At 53.5% G+C, this 14018-nt stretch overlaps 5 non-coding genes across 5 annotated transcripts; all 5 read left to right on the top strand.

Annotated features, from left to right (window-relative positions):
- Nucleotides 1-263: 263 nt before the first annotated feature.
- On the top strand, nucleotides 264-337 carry trnai-aau (transfer RNA isoleucine (anticodon AAU)). Its single transcript has one exon. It is a non-coding gene; the product is annotated as a tRNA-Ile (tRNA).
- A 948-nt stretch (nucleotides 338-1285) lies between these two features.
- On the top strand, nucleotides 1286-1358 carry trnat-ugu (transfer RNA threonine (anticodon UGU)). The gene has a single exon. It is a non-coding gene; the product is annotated as a tRNA-Thr (tRNA).
- A 4990-nt stretch (nucleotides 1359-6348) lies between these two features.
- Nucleotides 6349-6421, top strand: trnat-cgu (transfer RNA threonine (anticodon CGU)). The gene has a single exon. It is a non-coding gene; the product is annotated as a tRNA-Thr (tRNA).
- Nucleotides 6422-10784: 4363 nt separating this feature from the next.
- On the top strand, nucleotides 10785-10857 carry trnat-cgu (transfer RNA threonine (anticodon CGU)). Its single transcript has one exon. It is a non-coding gene; the product is annotated as a tRNA-Thr (tRNA).
- A 694-nt stretch (nucleotides 10858-11551) lies between these two features.
- trnat-agu (transfer RNA threonine (anticodon AGU)) lies at nucleotides 11552-11629 on the top strand. Its single transcript has one exon. It is a non-coding gene; the product is annotated as a tRNA-Thr (tRNA).
- The last annotated feature ends 2389 nt before the right edge of the window (nucleotides 11630-14018 follow it).

Raw genomic sequence — 14018 nt, 5'->3', positions numbered from 1 at the left:
CAGAGAGAGAGAGAGAGACTGAGAAAGATACACAGAGACACAGAGAGACAGAGAGACAGAGAGATTGAGGCAGAGTGTGACTGAGTTGCCTTGGGATGTTTTACTACGTGAAAGACCCGATATATCGATGTTGAGAGGCGAATATTGAAGAGACGGAGGCAGGAGTCTGGGGGATGAGACACAATCTGAGCGTTTCACTGACCCCTCCTCATTCTTCAAACACACAGCACTAACTGGGGAATGACCCACAACCCAGGGTAGATGGCTCCATAGCTCAGGGGTTAGAGCACTGGTCTAATAAACCAGTGGTCGTGGGTTCAAATCTCACTGGGGCTCACTCAAAATTAGCTCAGTATTTAAATTCACTGTCAATTCACAAAGGCATTGATTATAAATATTAAACAGCTCTGAGATTGACCCTAGAACTACAGGCTCCCCTCACACTTTTCCCTGTCTCTCTGCTTTCCAGATCACAACCTGTTCTACATTTGTTTTTAACTCCTCTCTCACTTTCCCGCAATCTCACTTTCTCCATCTCTCTCTCCCCTTTCCCTCTCTCTCTCCCCTTCCCCTCTCTCTCCTTCCGCTCCCTCCCCTCACTCCTCTCTCTCCCTCTTTTGCCTTTCTTTTCAGATTCTCCCCTGCTCTCTCTCTCCCCTTCCTTTCTCTCTCCCCTGCCTCCTCCCTCTCTCCCCTTTCCCTCTCTCTCTCCCCTTTCCCTCTCTCTCCCCTTCCCCTCTCTTCCTTCCTCTCTCTCACTCTTTTGCCTTTCTTTTCAGATTCTCCCCTGCTCCCTCTCTCTCCCCTTCCTTTCTCTCTCCCCTTTCCCTCTCTCTCTCCCCTTCCCCTCTCTCTCTCTCTCCTTCCGCTCCCTCCCCTCACTCCTCTCTCTCCCGCTTTTGCCTTTCTTTTCAGATTCTCCCCTGCTCCCTCTCTCTCCCCTTCCTTTCTCTCTCTCCTGCCTCCTCCCTCTCTCGACTTCCCATCTCGCTCCCCTCCCCCACTCGCTCTCTCCCATTACGCTCTCTTCCATTCCCCTCTGGTTAACTCCTTCCCCCTCTCTCTCCCATTCCCTCTCCCACTCATTCCCCTCTCTCCCTCCTTTTACAACTTCCAAGCACTAATCTCTCTCACAGAGCCGACACAGACACGATGGGCCGAATGGCCCTCCTTGTGTGCTGTAAGATTCTGTCAATGTTCAGGGATGAATCACCGAGAATGATTATTCGGGCCCCACCTCCTTGTTAACAATAGTAAGATGCAAACAGGAGCTGGTGTTACAGGTGGCTCCATAGCTCAGGGGTTAGAGCACTGTTTTTGTAAACCAGGGGTCGTGGGTTCAAATCTCACTGGGGCCTACTCAATTTTGGCTTCTGTTACTGAATTGACCGTCAATCGGCGACAGGCCGACACCATCAACAGGAACCGCTCACTCCGCACTTTACAATCTGCCCACAGTACTTTCACTTCCCACTCCCAGTCTGTATCCCACCTTTTCCACATCCAGTCTCAGAGACACCGGTATATCATCGACTCATAGAAACTTACAGCAGGGAAGGTGACCATTTCGGCCCATCGTGTCTGCACCAGCCGACCAAGAGGTATCTGCTGGGCAGGGCCACATAGTCCGCATGTCCCAGACACGAGACTCCCAAAGCAAGCGCTCTACTCGGAACTCCTTCACGGCAAGCGAGCCAAAGGTGGGCAGAGGAAACGTTGCAAGGGACACCCTCAAAGCCTCCCTGATAAAGTGCAACATTCCCACCGACACCTGGGAGTCCCTGGCCAAAGACCAGTCTCCCCTTCCATCTCTCTCACTCCTTCCCCACTCTCTCCCCTTCCCCTCTCTCTCCCTCCTTCCACTCTCTCTTTTCCCTTCCCCTCTCTTTCCTGCTCCTTCCCCTGTCTTTCTGAGAGCTGCTGGCTCCATAGCTCAGGGTTTAGTGCACTGGTCTTGTAAGCCAAGGGTCATGAGTTCAAATCTCACTGGGGTCTAATTTTAGTATTTAGATACCTGTTTCTCATTCCTCCCACTCTCTTCCACCTTGAAAGGATGCAAAATTCACAAGAATCTCCTCACAGTGTTTGGGCTCATTCGAAAGGATATTTAATTTTGGACTATCGATCGGAAAGTTTGCAACCCTAAAGTGCTTATGGAAGAAACTGCGAACTTTAGTCGAATTTTGGACTTTTTAAAGACAAATTCAAGGCTGTGAGCGGGCCCAAAGAACGAACAGGAGACAACTTGATTATTGAGACTGTCTGGGTGTTGGGACTAACATAACTTGTCTGGAGAAATGGGTATTCGAGAATCCTTCTCCACAAGAGACATTAACATTACAACAAATAACCCAGAGATAGCGAACCATCAAACTGAATCGGGAAAACCATTTCAGCATATACATCACAAAGAGGCCCAATCCAGCCTGTTTGCGAAATATTACAAAGAAGAGTCAAGCCTGCCAAATTCAAACAAAGAATCCTGGACTGATTTGGTGTGACGATTAGAACCACTCAAACCGTATAACTGGCCCCTGTTTTAACAGAGGGTGTGACGTACTTTGCCAAACAACCGAGACCACGCTTGTGTCATCAAGAAGGGAGAGAAACCAACGCGACCGTTGTAAACTAAATTCTCCAGCCTCGAAGTCCTGAAGTCCTGAAGGAAGAACATCACCATCGCGGCAACAACTGACCACAGCCAACGTGGTATCAATGAAAAACCACCGCGATCGACCAAACTCCAAATAAACTCCAACTGGAAGAAACCGAAGAATCGAAAGTTTCCAGTCTACAATCTAAGTCCTGACTACCAACAGGTGAAAACATTACCCAAAGAGACTTTGAAACTATTTCTAACGAAGAAAACCGGGTACTTACCCCATAGATCCAAAACGTGCTTTACCGCATCAGTGGACTCAACCCAACTGAAGATTGTGCAGCTAGAAGTCTTCTCCGACGTTCGGGGTACGGCAAGCAGAACCTACACAATTCAAGGAACCCCGAAACCGTGAACTACCGCTAACTGACCAGAAAGGATTGGTAAGCATAGTCCCTGCCTGCCCTGGAGTCTAACCTAGCTAGGATTAGGTATGGGGAGGTGGGAGGTGTCATTTTACTGTACACCCCCTTTGAATGTGTAATGTATTGTTCTTTATCAGAGTGATTATAAGTTTTGACATTGTATTTTCTTGTCTTTAATAAAATCAAAGTTCTTTTGCACAAACCATTGACCTTTGCACTTTGTCACACCCCCCCAAATAAATCCAGAGTCTAGAACCCAAGGGAGTGGGGGGCGATTCGAACCGCTCAAGTAGGTCAGAGGTGAACCTGACCCCCGGGACCACCACCACACCGTTACACTCCCGTCTCTCTCTTTTCCCTTTCCTTTCAGGTTCTCCCCCTCGCTGCCCTCCCCCTCTCTCTCTCACTCCTTTCCCCTTTCTCCCCTAAACATCTCTCTCCCCTCCCCCCCTCTCTCCCACTCCTTCCCCTCTCTCTCCCCCCATTCCACACTCTCTCTCTCCATCCCCTCCCTCTCTTTCCCCAACTCCCTCTCTTCCTCGCTGTCTCCCCTTCCCACTCTCTCACTCCTTCCCCACTCTCTCTCCTTCCCCTCCCTCCGCACTCCTTTTCCCTTCCCCTCTCTTTCCTGATCCTTCCCCTGTTTTCGCTGGAACAGGTGGCTCCATAGTTCAGGGGTTAAAGCAGTGGTTTAGTAAACTAGTGGTTGTGGGTTTAAATCTCACTGGGACCTATTCAAAGTTAACTAAGTATTTAAATTCACTGTCAATTAACAAGGGATTTAATAATAAATATTGACCAGCTCTGAGACTGACCCTGAAACACAAAGCTCTCCTATTCTCCTTTCGCCCCCTTTCTCATTCTCCCTCTCTCCCTATCTTCCCCATCACTACACATTCTGCCGCTCTCCCCATTTCTCTTTATCACTCATTCCCCTCTCTCTCCCCTTCCGCACTCTCCCGTTTCCCTCTCTCTCCTCTACCCATTTCCTCCAATCTCTCTCATTCCTTCCCCCTCTCTCCCCTTAACATCTCTTTCCTCTTCCTTCCTCTCTCTCCCCTTCGCCCCTTTCTCTCTCCCACCCCTAACCCTCTCTTTCCCTCCTTCCACTCTCTCTCTCTCCATCACCTCCCTCTCTTTTCCTCTCTTTCTCGCTGTCTCTATTCCCTCTCTCTCACTCCTTCCACTCTCTCTTTTCCCTTCCCCTCTCTTTCCTGCTCCTTCCCCTATCTTTCCCAGAGCAGGTGGCTCCATAGCTCAGGGGTTAGATAATGGGTCTTGTAAACCAGCGGTCATGGGTTCAAATCTCGCTGGGGCCTAATTATAAATATTAAACAGCTCCAAGACTGTTCCTGAAACAACAGGCTCTCCTCTCCTCCTCCTTGTGTCCTTTACACTCTCTCTCCCTGACCCATTCTACATCTTATTCTTGCTTTCCCCGTCTCTCACTCATTTCCCTCTCCCCTCTTGCCCCTCGCTCGCCACACTCTCTATCCCTTCCCCTCTCTCGCATTTCTTTCAACATTCTACCCAAATAAACTAGAAGTGATCCAAAACTCGGCTGCCCCGTGTCCTAACTCACACCCAGTCCCACTCACCCATCACCCCCTGTGCTCACTGCCCCGTGTCCTAACTCACACCCAGTCCCGCTCACCCATCACCCCCTGTGCTCACTGCCCCGTGTCCTAACTCGCACCGAGTCCCGCTCACCCATCACCCCCTGTGCTCGCTGCCCCGTGTCCTAACTCGCACCGAGTCCCGCTCACCCATCACCCCCTGTGCTCGCTGCCCCGTGTCCTAACTCGCACCCAGTCCCGCTCACCCATCACCCCCTGTGCTCGCTGCCCCGTGTCCTAACTCGCACCGAGTCCCGCTCACCCATCACCCCTGTGCTCATTGCCCCGTGTCCTAACTCGCACCCAGTCCCGCTCACCCATCACCCCCTGTGCTCTCTGCCCTACATTGGCTCCCGGTTAAGCAATGCCTCAATTTCAAAATTCTCATCCTTGTTTACAAATCCCTGAATGGCCCCTCACCCCTCCCTATCTCTGTAACCTCCTCCAGCCCCACAACCCCCCGAGATGTCTGCACTCCTCCAATTCTGCCCTCCTGACCATCGCTGATTATAATCGCTCCACCATCGGTGGCCGGGCCTTCTGTTGCCTGGGCCCCAAGCTCTGGAACTCCCTCCCTAAACCTCTCCGCCTCTCTACCTCTCTTTCCTCCTTCAAGACTCTCCTTAAAACCGACCTCTTCACCTGCGCTAATTTCTACTTTTGTGGCTCGGTGTCAAATTTTTATCCCATAATCCTCCTGTGGAGCACCTTGGGACGTTTCACTACGTTAAAGGCGCTATATAAATATACATTATTGTTGGTGTTCCCTCTGTCTCTCCTCTTCCCCGTCTCTCTCTCACTCCTTCCCCACACTCTCCCCTTCCCTCTCTCTCACTCCTTCCCCTCACTCTCCCCTTCCCCTCCCTCACTCCTTCACCTCACTCTCCTCTTCCCCGTCTCTCTCTCACTCCTTCCCCTCTCTCTCCCCTTCCCTCTCTCTCACTCCTTCCCCTCACTCTCCCCTTCCCTCTCTATCACTCCTTTCCCTCACTCTCCCCTTCCCTCTCTCTCACTCCTTCCCCTCACTCTCCCCTTCCCTCTCTCGCACTCCTTCCCCTCACTCTCCCGTTCCCCTCTCTCTCACTCCTTCCCCTCACTCTCCCCTTCCCTCTCTCTTCCTCTAATAGAGCCCCACCTAGTGGACGATCGATGTAATAACAACTACTGACACGCTCCTCTCTCTCTCCATCTCTCTCTCTCCCTCTCTCCCCTTCCCCCTCTCACTCACTCCTTCCCTCACGCTGTCCCTTTCCCCCGCTTTCTCCCCTTCCCACTCTCCGCTCCTCTCTCTCCACTCAATCCTCAATCTCTCTCCTCCTCTCTCTCTCTCTCTCTCTCCCTTCCCTTCTGACTTTCCCCTTCCCCCTCTCTAACCCCTTCCGGCTCGAGAGACAGTGAGCGACAGAGAGAAAGTGATAGAGAGACAGAGAGAGAGAGAGACAGAGGGAGAGAGAGAAAGAGATTGAGAGACAGAGAGATTGGGGCAGAGTGTGACTGAGTTGCCTTGGGATGTTTTACTACGTGAAAGACCCGATATATCGATGTTGAGAGGCGAATATTGAAAAGACGGAGGCAGGAGTCTCCCCTGCCTCCTCCCTCTCTCTCTTTCCGATCTCTCTCCCCTTCCCCCTCTCTCTCACTCCTTCCACTCTCTCTTTTCCTTTCCCCTCACTTTCCTGCTCCTTCCCCTGTATCTCCCAGTGCAGGTGGCTCCATAGCTCAGGGGTTAGAGCACTGGTCTCGTAAACCAGGAGTCGTGAGTTCAAATCTCACTGGGGCCTACTCAAAATTAGCTCAGTGTTTAAATTCACTGTCAATTAACAAGGGCTTTAATTATAAATATTAAACAGCTCTGAGACTGTCCCTGGAACAACAGGGTCCCCTCCTCTCTCCTCCTTCTTGTGTCTCTGACACTCTCTCTCTCCCTTCCTCATCACGACCCGTTCTACACCTTTTTATCGCTTTCCCGTCTCTCACTCATTCCCCTCTCCCCCTTTCCCCCTCCCTCGCCTCACCCTCTCTCTCCGCTATCCACTCTCTCACCCCCTCTCTCCGCTCACTCTGTCTCTTTCGCCAACCCAGTCTCTCCACCCTCTCTCCCCTTCCCCTCACCTTTTCACTCTCCACTTCCCTCCCTCCCCTCCTTCCTCTCTCGCTCTCTTTTCCCTTTCTTTTCAGAGTCTCCCGTTCTCCCTCTCTCTCCCCTTCCTTTCTCTCTCGCTTGCCTCCTCCCTCTCTTGCCTTCCCATCTCTCTCCCCTTCCCCCTCTCCCCTTCCATCACTTACTCTGCCTTCCGCTCTCATCCATTATCCTCTCTCACTCACTCCATCGCCACCCTTCCCTCTCCCTCTATTTCCCCTTCCCCCTCTCTCTCACTCCTTCCACTCTCTCTTTTCCCTTCCCCTCTCTTTCCTGCTCCTTACCCTGCGTTTCCCAAAGCAGGTGGTTTCATAGCTCAGGGGTTAGAGCACTGGTCTAGTAAATCAGGGTCGTGGGTTCAAATCTCACTGGGGCAAACTCAAAATTAGCTCAATATTTAAATTCACCGTCAATTAACAAGGGCTTTAATTATAAATATTAAACTGCTCTGATACCGACCCTGGAACAACAGGTTGTCGTCTCTATTGCACTTTCTCTCCATCCAAATCTCTCTCTGCCGACCCCCATTCTGCATCTTTTACCCCCTTTCCCGCGATCTCGCTTTGCCCGTCTCCCCCCTCCCTTGCCACACCCTCTCTCTATCCTTTCCTGTCTCTCTCTCTCCCCCTTCCGCTCCCCACCTCTCATTCCCCTTCCCCCTGTCTCTCAATTCTTCCCACATTCTACCCCAATATAAACTAGAGGTGATCCAAAACTCGACTGACCCCGTGTCCTAACTCGCACCGAGTCCCACTCACCCATCACCCGCTGTGCTCGCTGCCCCGTGTCCTAACTCACACCCAGTCCCACTCACCCATCACCCCCTGTGCTCACTGCCCCGTGTCCTAACTCACACCCAGTCCCGCTCACCCATCACCCACTGTGCTCACTGCCCCCGTGTCCTAACTCACACCCAGTCCCACTCACCCATCACCCCCTGTGCTCACTGCCCTGTGTCCTAACTCACACCCAGTCCCACTCACCCATCACCCCCTGTGCTCACTGCCCCGTGTCCTAACTCACACCCAGTCCCACTCACCCATCACCCGCTGTGCTCGCTGCCCCTGTGTCCAAACTCGCACCGAGTCCCGCTCACCCATCACCCCCTGTGCTCACTGCCCCGTGTCCTAACTCACACCCAGTCCCACTCACCCATCACCCCCTGTGCTCACTGCCCCGTGTCCTAACTCACACCCAGTCCCACTCACCCATCACCCGCTGTGCTCGCTGCCCCTGTGTCCAAACTCGCACCGAGTCCCGCTCACCCATCACCCCCTGTGCTCGCTGACCCCGTGTCCTAACTCACACCCAGTCCCACTCACCCATCACCCACTGTGCTCGCTGACCCGTGTCCTAACTCGCACCCAGTCCCGCTCACCCATCACCCCCTGTGCTCACTGCCCCGTGTCCTAACTCGCACCGAGTCCCGCTCACCCATCACCCCCTGTGCTCACTGCCCACGTGTCCTAACTCACACCCAGTCCCACTCACCCATCACCCCCTGTGCTCACTGCCCACGTGTCCTAACTTGCACCGAGTCCCGCTCACCCATCACCCCCTGTGCTCACTGCCCCGTGTCCAAACTCACACCGAGTCCCACTCACCCATCACCCCCTGTGCTCTCTGCCCTACATTGGCTCCCGGTTAAGCAACGCCTCGATTTCAAAATTCTCATCCTTGTTTACAAATCCCTCCATGACGCTCGCCCCTCCCTATCTCTGCAACTTCCTCCAGCACTACACCCCTCCCTATCTCTGTTACCTCCTCCAGCGTCTACACCCCTCCCTATCTCTATAACCTCCTCCAACACCAACACCCCTCCCTATCTCTGTAACTTCCTCCAGCACTACACCCCTCCCTATCTCTGTTACCTCCTCCAGCGTCTACACCCCTCCCTATCTCTATAACCTCCTCCAACACCTACATCCCTCCCTATCTCTGTAACTTCCTCCAGCACTACACCCCTCCCTACCTCTGTTGCCTCCTCCAGCGTCTACACCCCTCCCTATCTCAATAACCTCCTCCAACACCTACACCCCTCCCTATCTCTGTAACCTCCTCCAGCCCCTACACCCCTCCCTATCTCTGTAACCTCCTCCAGCACGTACACCCCTCCCTATCTCTGTAACCTCCTCCAGCCCCTACACCCCTCCCTATATCTGTAACCTCCTCCAGCACCTACACCCCTCCCTATCTCTGTAACCTCCTCCAGCCCCTACACCCCTCCCTTTCTCTGTAATCTCCTCCAGCCCCTACACGCCTCCCTATCTCTGTAACCTCCTCCAGCCCCACAACCCCCCGAGATGTCTGCACTCCTCTAATTCTACTCTCTGACCATCCCTGATTATAATCGCTCCACCATCGGGGGCCGTGCCTTCTGTTGCCTGGGCCCCAAGCTCTGGAACTCCCTCCCTAAACCTCTCCGCCTCTCTACCTCTCTTTCCTCCTTCAAGACGCTCCTAATAACCGACCACTTCACCTGCGCCAATTTCTATTTTTGTGTCTCAGTGTCAAATTTTTATCCCATAATCCTCCTGTGGAGCACCTTGGGACGTTTCACTACGTTAAAGGCGCTATATAAATATACATTATTGTTGGTGTTCCCTCTGTCTCTCCTCTTCCCCGTCTCTCTCTCACTCCTTCCCCTCACTCTCCCCTTCCCTCTTTCTCACTCCTTCTCCTCACTCTCCCCTTCCCTCTCTCTCACTCCTTCACCTCACTCTCCCCTTCTCTCTCTCTCAATCCTTCCCCTCACTCTCCCCTTCTCTCTCTCTCACTCCTTCCCCTCACTCTCCCCTTCCCTCTCTCTCACTCCTTCACCTCACTCTCCTCTTCCCCGTCTCTCTCTCACTCCTTCCCCTCACTCTCCCTTTCCCTCTCTCTCACTCCTTCCCCTCACTCTCCCTTTCCCTCTCTCTCACTCCTTCACCTCACTCTCCCCTTCCCTCTCTCTCACTCCTTCCCCACACTCTCCCCTTCTCTCTCTCTCAATCCTTCCCCTCACTCTCCCCTTCCCTCTCTCTCACTCCTTCCCCTCACTCTCCCCTTCCCTCTCTCTCAATCCTTCCCCTCTCTCACCTCTTCCCTCTCTCTCAATCCTTCCCCTCACTCTCCACTTCCCTCTCTCTCACTCCTTCCCCTCACTCTCCCCTTCCCTCTCTCTCACTCCTTCCCCTCACTCTCCCCTTCCCTCTCTCTCAATCCTTCCCCTCACTCACCCCTTCCCTCTCTCTCAATCCTTCCCCTCACTCTCCCCTTCCCTCTCTCTCACTCCTTCCCCTCACTCTCCCCTTCCCTCTCTCTCACTCCTTCCCCTCACTCTCCTCTTCTCCATCTCTCTCTCACTCCTTCCCCTCACTCTCCCCTTCCCTCTCTCTCACTCCTTCCCCTCACTCTCCCCTTCCCTCTCTCTTCCTCTAATAGAGCCCCACCTAGTGGACTATCGATGTAATAACAACTACTGACACGCTCCTCTCTCTCTCCATCTCTCTCTCTCCCTCTCTCCCCGTCCCCCTCAAACTCACTCCTTCCCTCACGCTGTCCCTTTCCCCCGCTTTCTCCCCTTCCCACTCTCCGCTCCTCTCTCTCCACTCAATCCTCAATCTCTCTCCTCTTCTCTCTCTCTCTCTCTCTCCCTTCCCTTCTGACTTTCCCCTTCCCCCTCGCTAACCCCTTCCGGCTCGAGAGACAGTGAGCGACAGAGAGAAAGTGATAGAGAGACAGAGAGAGAGAGAGACAGAGGGAGAGAGAGAAAGAGATAGAGAGACAGAGAGATTGAGGCAGAGTGTGACTGAGTTGCCTTGGGATGTTTTACTACGTGAAAGACCCGATATATCGATGTTGAGAGGTGAATATTGAAGAGACGGAGGCAGGCGTCTCCCCTGCCTCCTCCCTCTCTCTCTTTCCGATCTCTCTCCCCTTCCCCCTCTCTCTCACTCCTTCCACTCTCTCTTTTCCCTTCCCCTCACTTTCCTGCTCCTTCCCCTGTATTTCCCATTGCAGGTGGCTCCATAGCTCAGGGGTTAGAGCACTGGTCTCGTAAACCAGGAGTCTTGAGTTCAAATCTCACTGGGGCCTACTCAAAATTAGCTCAGTGTTTAAATTCACCGTCAATTAACAAGGGCTTTAATTATAAATATTAAACAGCTCTGAGACTGTCCCTGGAACAACAGGGACCCCCCTCCTCCTTCTTGTGTCTCTGACACTCTCTCTCCCTTTCCAAATCTCTCTCTCCCTTCCCCATCACGACCCGTTCTACACCTTTTTATCGCTTTCCCGTCTCTCACTCATTCCCCTCTCCCCCTTTCCCCCTCCCTCGCCTCACCCTCTCTCTCCGCTATCCACTCTCTCACCCCCTCTCTCCGCTCACTCTGTCTCTTTCGCCAACCCAGTCTCTCCACCCTCTCTCCCCTTCCCCTCACCTTTTCACTCTCCACTTCCCTCCCTCCCCTCCTTCCTCTCTCGCTCTCTTTTCCCTTTCTTTTCAGAGTCTCCCGTTCTCCCTCTCTTTCCCTTTCCTTTCTCTCTCCCTTGCCTCCTCCCTCTCTTGCCTTCCCATCTCTCTCCCCTTCCCCCCTCTGCCCTTCCCCTCTCTCCCCTTCCATCACTTACTCTCCCCTTCCGCTCTCATCCATTATCCTCTCTCACTCACTCCATCGCCACCCTTCCCTCTCCCTCTATTTCCCCTTCCCCCTCTCTCTCACTCCTTCCACTCTCTCTTTTCCCTTCCCCTCTCTTTCCTGCTCCTTACCCTGCGTTTCCCAAAGCAGGTGGTTCCATAGCTCAGGGGTTAGAGCACTGGTCTAGTAAATCAGGGATCGTGAGTTCAAATCTCACTGGGGCATACTCAAAATTAGCTCAATATTTAAATTCACCGTCAATTAACAAGGGCTTTAATTATAAATATTAAACTGCTCTGATACCGACCCTGGAACAACAGGCTGTCGTCTCTATTACACTTTCTCTCCATCCAAATCTCTCTCTGCCGACCCCCATTCTGCATCTTTTACCCCCTTTCCCGCGATCTCGCTTTGCCCGTCTCCCCCCTCCCTTGCCACACCCACTCTCTATCCTTTCCTGTCTCTCTCTCTCCCCCTTCCGCTCCCCACCTCTCATTCCCCTTCCCCCTGTCTCTCAATTCTTCCCACATTCTACCCCAATATAAACTAGAGGTGATCCAAAACTCGACTGACCCCGTGTCCTAACTCGCACCGAATCTCACTCACCCATCACCCACTGTGCTCGCTGCCCCGTGTCCGAACTCACACCCAGTCCCGCTCACCCATCACCCGCTGTGCTCACTGCCCCGTGTCCTAACTCACACCCAGTCCCGCTCACCCATCACCCTCAGTGCTCGCTGCCCCGTGTCCCAACTCACACCAAGTCCCGCTCACCCATCACCCCCTGTGCTCGCTGACCCCGTGTCCGAACTCACACCCAGTCCCGCTCACCCATCACCCCCTGTGCTCACTGACCCCGTGTCCTAACTCACACCGAGTCCCGCTCACCCATCACGCCCTGTGCTCACTGCCCCGTGTCCAAACTCACACCGAGTCCCGCTCACCCATCACGCCCTGTGCTCACTGCCCCGTGTCCAAACTCGCACCGAGTCCCGCTCACCCATCACCCCCTGTGCTCACTGCCCCATGTCCTAACTCGCACCGAGTCCCACTCACCCATCACCCCCTGTGCTCACTGCCCCGTGTCCTAACTCGCACCGAGTCCCGCTCACCCATCACCCACTGTGCTCGCTGCCCCGTGTCCTAACTCACACGGAGTCACGCTCACCCATCACCGCCCGTGCTCCCTGCCCCGTGTCCTAACTCACACGCAGTCCCACTCACCCATCACCCCCTGTGCTCTCTGCCCTACATTGGCTCCCGGTTAAGCAACGCCTCGATTTCAAAATTCTCATCCTTGTTTACAAATCCCTCCATGACGCTCGTGCCTCCCTATCTCTGTAACTTCCTCCAGCACTACACCCCTCCCTATCTCTGTTACCTCCTCCAGTGTCTACACCCCTCCCTATCTCTATAACCTCCTCCAACACCTACACCCCTCCCTATCTCTGTAACCTCCTCCAGCCACTACACCCCTCCCTATCTCTGTAACCTCCTCCAGCCCCTACACCCCTCCCTATCTCTGGAACCTCCTCCAGCCCCTACACCCCTCCCTATCTCTGTAACCTCCTCCAGCCCCTACACCCCTCCCTATCTCTGGAACCTCCTCCAGCCCCTACACCCCTCCCTATCTCTGTAACCTCCTCCAGCCCCTACACCCCTCCCTATCTCTGTAACCTCCTCCAGCACCTACACCCCTCCCTATCTCTGTAACCTCCACCAGCCCCTACACCCCTCCCTATCTCTGTAACCTCCACCAGCCCCTACACCCCTCCCTATCTCTGTAACCTCCTCCAGCACCTACACCCCTCCGTATCTCTGTAACCTCCTCCAGCCCTTACACCCCTCCCTTTCTCTGTAATCTCCTCCAGCCCCTACAACCCTCCCTATCTCTGTAACCTTCTCCAGCCCCACAACCCTCCCTATCTCTGTAACTTCCCACACACCTCCCTATCTCTGTAATCTCTTCCAGCTCATACACCCCTCCCTATCTGTGTAACCCCACAATCAGCCATGATCTTATTGAATGGCGGAGCAGGCTCAAGGGGCTCGATGGCCTACTCCTGTTCCTAATTCTTATGTCCATATGTCTGCACTCCTCTAATTCTGCCCTCCTGACCATCCCTGATTATAATCGCTCCACCATCGGTGGCCGTGCCTTCTGTTGCCTGGGCCCCAAGCTCTGGAACTCCCTCCCTAAACCTCTCCGCCTCTCTATCTCTCTTTCCTCCTTCAAGACTCTCCTTAAAACCGACCTCTTCACCTGCGCTAATTTCTACTTTTGTGGCTCGGTGTCAAATTTTTATCCCATAATCCTCCTGTGGAGCACCTTGGGACGTTTCACTACGTTAAAGGCGCTATATAAATATACATTATTGTTGGTGTTCCCTCTGTCTCTCCTCTTCCCTGTCTCTCTCTCACTCCTACCCCTCAGTCTCCCCTTCCCTCTCTCTCACTCCTTACCCTCACTCTCCCCTTCCCTCTCTCTCACTCCTTCCCCTCACTCTCCCCTTCCCTCTCTCTTCCTCTAATAGAGCCCCACCTAGTGGACTACCGATGTAATAACAACTACTGACACTCTCCGCTCTCTCTCCATCTCTCTCTCTCCCTCTCTCCCCT

The sequence above is a fragment of the Pristiophorus japonicus genome, unplaced genomic scaffold (assembly GCF_044704955.1).
Source record: "Pristiophorus japonicus isolate sPriJap1 unplaced genomic scaffold, sPriJap1.hap1 HAP1_SCAFFOLD_494, whole genome shotgun sequence".
Taxonomy (NCBI): Eukaryota; Metazoa; Chordata; class Chondrichthyes; family Pristiophoridae; genus Pristiophorus; species Pristiophorus japonicus.
This window is presented reverse-complemented; position numbering and strand designations above follow the sequence as displayed.